This window comes from Chrysoperla carnea, chromosome 3 (genome assembly GCF_905475395.1).
Source record: "Chrysoperla carnea chromosome 3, inChrCarn1.1, whole genome shotgun sequence".
In the NCBI taxonomy this organism is placed as follows: domain Eukaryota; kingdom Metazoa; phylum Arthropoda; class Insecta; order Neuroptera; family Chrysopidae; genus Chrysoperla; species Chrysoperla carnea.
Genome location: NC_058339.1, coordinates 73,050,762 through 73,057,602, shown reverse-complemented (window position 1 = coordinate 73,057,602; position 6,841 = coordinate 73,050,762).

Here is a 6,841-nt window from a genome sequence, read left to right as displayed (position 1 = left end):
TTAAGGATGGACGAGCAGCAAGGTAATTTTAAATAAAAATTTTGATTTTTTTATATGAAGTCCCTCTAAAATTTTCAAAATTGATTTAGATTTACTCCAACTTCATATAAAAAAAATCAAGCCCTTTACTTTAGGTACGATGTGGAGTGGAAGAATGCTAAAGTTGGAGTAATAAAATGTTATTAGGTTTGGCGAAAAGATAAGAAGTTGCGTCATGTGTTTTTTAAGGTTTTATTAAACCAATTATTTAAAACTTACTTATCAGTATTCTATCGTCAGTATATATGTATTGATAATTGAAAATGCAAACTTAAAATTTACCCAATGAAAGGAAAATTAATACCTTGTAGAACTCAAAAGTCGGGGTTTGTCTTAAAATGAAAACTCACAATTTAATATTCAAATAAACAGAAACTAAAATTTAAATTATAATAATTTAAAAATTTTAAAAAGGAAATCCGTATTCTCAAGGTTTATTATACTGAACAAATTAAAAATTTTAACAAAACTTCGAACGAATTAGAATTAATAAAGTTTAAATTCAAATAATTACATTGATTGATTTGAGACTGCGATGTATTAATTAATAATAAATCAATTAATTAATAATTGAAAGAATTAATAAGTTTGATAATTAATTCTCCCAGAGGTTTTTTATTGTTCGCATATCACGAATCTGGAGTCCAAATTTCACAAGAGATAATCGGTTGAATGAAAAGAAACAAATGTATAAATATTCATTTTTAATAAGTGCAAAAAATGTGAGAAATTTTTTATATTGCTTTTATTATTCCCTGAAAACAAGAGGAATTAAAAATTACTTTTTATTTGATGGTCGTTGAATTCAATATTATATTTGTCATTCGGATGTAAATAAATACTTTTAATTAGGATGCGCCAGCTAATTAAGCAAGATGCAACAGTTAATTTACATATGCATAAAAATTTTGTTTATCTAGGCCTTGATGTTAATGTATACTCATCAAAAATATTAAAGAATGCGAATGCGTTTTATTTTGCGTCATATTATGTTAACGCTTTTAGTTTTGTTATTATTATTATTATTATTATTTTTGATTAATTCTGCATTTATCTCTCTGTAGTAAAAATGTACTCATAAAACTACATGCAAAAGGGAAACGCGTTCAAGACTGTGTTCAACTTCGAATATCTTCCTCTATGCAGAATTTATGATTGAATTGTATCTGGGGCCAAACTATACATAAAACCATTTATTGGAAAATGGTAAAATAAAGAACCTTTGTATTTTAGAATCAAATTTATTAGAAAAATAAATCGTGACTAAAACTACAGAACAAAACGTGACTGACACACCCGTTACTATGAATTGCACAATAGTTGTATTTTGTTTGAGTTGTGTTTTAAAAAAAAAAAACCTAAGAAATTAATGTTACAGGACACAAGATAGGAATTCAAAACCATTTTAAAATGTACTAAAATGCAATTTTTGAGTAATATAAGAATAAAAAAAATCACGAATGAAATTTAAAAGAATTGGAATTTTAACGTTTTTATAAACATAAATAATGTATATTTCTAGCTCGAACCGTAAGGAAAAATAAAACTAACAACAAATTTCGTAGAAAAATGTTGAAAAAAAGTCAAAAGTCCCTCAATTAATATTAGGAGAACATGTTTCAAAAATAGTAATTATACATGTCTAGGGTATGTCTATAAGGAGATCATCTATAAAAACTAACATGTTTGCCTAATAAACTTATTATTTAAATTTATATTTTTTAGACAGCTCCGCGATCTTAGCACCTCATGTGCGGAATTTCGATTGACCAATTATACCATCTGAAAGGTCAGAAATTGGTCATAAAAGGTCAGTTGGTCTCATTAATTGGTCAGCATCAGAAAATTTTTTATTAAAGATTAAAGTTTATCAAGGTCAATTAATAAGTTTAGCACCTCATTCGCAGAAAAAATAAAAAACTCCACCTATGCGCGATCGGGAAGCATTCGCTGATAATTGGTCAGCTAATATAAATAATTGGTCAGTTTAATTTAATATTAAAAAAAATTAAAAAATTTGTCTCTGTCGTAACGCGCATGCTTTGAGCCGGATGGTTTTATCAGGGCAGTGAGTACTTACGCACAGCTCTTCACTATAAACCAGAAAGAGTAGGGGAAATATTTTTTTTATAATTTTTACTTTTAAAAAAATGAATTTTTCCTTTTATTTAAATTTTTCACTCTTTTTATACCATGTATATATGAAATATACATAGTATATTAAGTTTAGTCCCAAGTTTGTAACGCTTAAAAATAATGATGTTAGTATAAAAATTTTGTCATAGGTGTTCATAAAATCACCTAATTAGTCCATTTCCGGTTGTCCGTCCGTCCATCCGTCCGTCTGTGGACACGATAACTCAAAAACGAAAAAAGATATCGAGCTGAAATTTTTACAGCGTACTCAGGACGTAAAAAGTGAGGTCAAGTTCGTAAATGAGCATCATAGGTGAATTGGGTCTTGGGTCCGTAGGACCCATCTTGTAAACCGTTAAATAGAACAAAAGAACGTTAAGATAGAAGAAAAGTTTAAATGTAAAATTTTTTTTTCATAAACATCACTGTTTACTCGTGAGGGCGCCAATTAGGCGGAAATTTTATAATAGGTACTATACTTGATTATCAGTTATGTATGTGTCACATGTTTGTATGTGTAATGTGATAAATAAATCAACACTGACTATGCATGGTATTTCAACAATTAACTCAGTCAATTGTTTGTTTTCACTTGTATTATATATATTTGTACATATGTCACCTATAAAAAATTTGAATGAATAATAATAATGGTTATTTTATATAGTAAAAAATCAATTTTCGGGATAACGTTTTCTAATTAATATAAATAAATAAATATCGTTATATATTTTAAATTTTGTTTTATTTTATTCTATCCCATTTTTCCTTTCAGAACAAAATTATTAATTAACTAATTAATTTTTTTTTAGTAAAGGTACAAACAAATTCTTATAAAATATAGGTGAGATAAAGAAGTTGGATTGTAAATACGTAATATTCTTTTTGGATTTTCATTTTATTTTTGTGTGGTATTTGGTTTGTAAAAAAAAAGTTGATGCAAAAAAATTTTTTTAAAATGAAATTAATTATATGGAATTATGTCCAAGTAATTCGTAAATAGTTTTTATGTATTTTGATTTCATTTAAATAAAGTTGAAAACTCAAACCCTGTTTTTATTTTATTTTTCCCCATCTCTCTGTAGCTATACAATATTATTTCAGTTAAAAATAGGTGAGTATTTCGAACTTCACGATAGGTAAGTATTTCAAACTTCGTTTGCCATTTTTTTTTTGTAATAATACTACTCAAAATTTTCCGAAAATAAGTTTTACTTTTTGTTATAATTTAAGAAAGTCGAAAATATGAATATAATTATTTATTAATACGAATAACAGAGCCCTAATGGTATAATGGTTAGCGTATCTGACTTCGAATAAATAGTCCCTTGGTTCGAAACTAGGTGAGGACATATATTAAAAAAAAGTTCATTAAATCTTTTAAGCAAAATCTGATTTTTATTTTCATTTTTTTTCAAATTACCACCACAGCATGTTCGCCTAGTAAATGATGAAAAAATTAGTTTTTTTTCGTTCAAAAACTTCAATTTTTTTCACATTTCTACTAGGAGAACATCAAGGACGGACGGAATAAGTAGTACCTGATAGCAAGGTAATTGTTGTCAGCTCGTAAGTCAGAAAGTTAGTGGTCTGCACACCCGTGTTTGGTGAGTGTGACCTCTAGTGGGCAGACCAATAACTTTCTGCCAAAATAAAATTTTAGACTTTCGGGGTGAAAACACTTACTCACCTTTCTCCTTATCAGGAACTACTAATTCCCACTTATGTTCTCCTAGTACAAATGTTGAAAAAATTGAAAATTTTTTCGAAATTATATTATTTTTTGAATATAAAATTAAACTGACCAATTATTTATATTAGCTGACCAATTATCAGCGAATGCTTCCCGATCGCGCATAGGTGGAGTTTTTTCAATCTTTAATAAAAAATTTTCTGATGCTGACCAATTAATGAGACCAACTGACCTTTTATGACCAATTTCTGACCTTTCAGATGATATAATTGGTCAATCGAAATTCCGCACATGAGGTGCTAAGATCGCGGAGCTTTTTTAGACCGTGAATATATTTTTCGTGAAACCTAGACATAAAAAGCTTGAAAATGAGGGGTAAATCATGGAATTTGATAAAAGAAAAAGGAAGATAAGGATAAGGCAGAACAAAAATTGCTAGAGTAAATAATATATAAGATAATGAAAACTTAACTAACGTTGACGAAAAAAAATATTATTTAGATACTTAAAATACTAAAAGATAAAAGTACTACAGTGTTGGCACCATGCTAAAGTAAGTCTTTTTACTATCAAAAACAGTAATATTTTTTTTCCATTCATAATACACTTTTTCATGGAATCTCCCAGCTCATTTTCAAGAAAAATAAGCAAGTGTTCGAGTTCATTTCAGCTCTTTCAATTCACCCTTTCCATCTCCAGTAAAAAGCGGCAGTATGTGATAGAAAATTTTAAGCAAAATATTCTAAAACTAGAAAATACAAGTTTTCAAATGATCTATTGAAGTTCCAAATTCAATTATTTTTGTGTTCACCAAATTTTCCTTTAATACTTTTGATGAGTGTATTAACTAATGTTACTAGAAATATGATATTGAAATAAAAAAATAGTCATAGTAAAAAAATAACATTATTGTTACATAAAAAAAAAACATCGTATTATTGAGTTCGCGTTGCGGACACATAAATCGGCCTCAGGCTAAAATAAATCTTAAAAAAATAATAAAATTATCATAATATGTTAATTGATTGTTTTTTATGAGGTAATTATTTATTTTAAAAGAGTGTGCTGGATTAGTAAATAATGTGCAGAACCGTGCATTCACCATGAAGCACCAAATTATCCTGCAGTGCCCTGCATAAAATCTATGAAAGTCAATTATCGCGATAATTCTTTATAGAAAAGTTTTTATGATTCTAAATAAAACTTAGCATTAATGAAACCGATAATCGAATATAATTTTCCTACAATAATTTTACAATCATGTAATGCGTGTTGCCTAAAAAGATACAAATTTTATAAAAATGGAATAAATAAATACCTATTCGCTTCGTACATGAGTTTTTTTCAGGGAGTACCATAGTAACGACACACTACTTTATTAATATAATTGTATGGATGGACATATCAGTTTATGGTTTGTATATATGGATTACATTGAAGATTTAATATTATTTTTTAACAAATTTAAATAATTATATTAATTTACATTTTTTATGCAATTTCGTCTCTTTTTTTAGATTTAGCTGCCCCCTCCATCTTCTATACTCCCTGCCAATACCCTTTTTTTAGAATATAAAGTAGGTAATAGAGTTGTTAACATGATTTTTAAGAGAAAAATTGATATCTAGAGCCCATTATCACAAATACAAGCCTATAAAGAATTATCACGCTAATTGACAGTATATTTGAGTCAATTTAATAATTTCAAACGAAGGCAATATTATTACATAAATGATAAAATGCTTACGTAGAAAATCATAGCATTTTATTTTAATTTCCAAAAGTATCTTATTGTTTTTTTTTTCACGAGTTGTGTTGAAATTATAAATATTTCCAAGTGGCACTGAGTTGGGTCCTGCACATAACAAGAGATTTTTTTTTTTCAAATCAGAATCTTAATTATTTTATCATTAATAACATAATAGTACCTGAGTACACTGCATATTCATAACTTTAATTTTAATTTTGTTTATTAAATCACGGATTTTAAATTGTTTTTACGAAGTGAATTTTTAAAATAATATACACTTAATTCGGTAAGTTTTTCTTTTAATTATTTACTAAAAATTTAAAAAAAAAATGAATAACTATCGAAAGCGAGTTACACTCAATTTTATTATTAAAACATTAAATAATAATTGTATACCCTGTATTTATGAAATATATATCAATTTTGGTACAGGGATTCAAAAAATCACCTAATAAGCCCATTTTCGGTTGTCTATCTGTCCGTCATCACGATAACTCAAAAGCGAAAAGAGATATCAAGAGAATTTTATAACGTGCTCAGTACGTAAAAAGTGAGGTAAAAGGAGTTCGAAAAGTTACAATAAAAATTTAAGTATAAAAAAAGAATAAACAACTTTTGTTTGAAATATTTTTTCGTAAACATCACTGTTTACACGTGAGGGCGCAAATTAAGATAAAACTTTGCTCCATTTTCTCTAAAACTATAAAAGATAGGATGTTGAAAATTTGCGTGTTGCGTCAACTAGTGAACTTGTGAAAGATACTCGAAAAACGAAAAATAATTCTAGAAAATACTTTCGAAAATTTTAATAATTTTAACAATTAACTCTGTCAATTTTACTTTCTTTTTTTTTCAAAACAGAATTTTAATTATTATTATCTCAAAATCTAATCAAAGATACCTATAAGATGGATGCATACTTTTGATACGAGCAACTGTTGCTTGACATTTTTCTGTATCTAGTATTTACTTACCTTAGAGAAAACACTTTCGAGGACATACTGTATTTATGGAACATTTTGTACTTATATTTATAATAATGAAATTGAAAACCATGTGCCTATATTTTTACAATAGATTAAAAAGAGGGGATCACTAGAGGATGCATTTTTTAATTTCCCTCACATTTATCCGTTCTTTTGTAATAAAAATTGCATCTGCAATATTATTTCAATAAAATTAATTTTATCCAATTTTCGTGTTATTATTTCATAGTGAAAAAA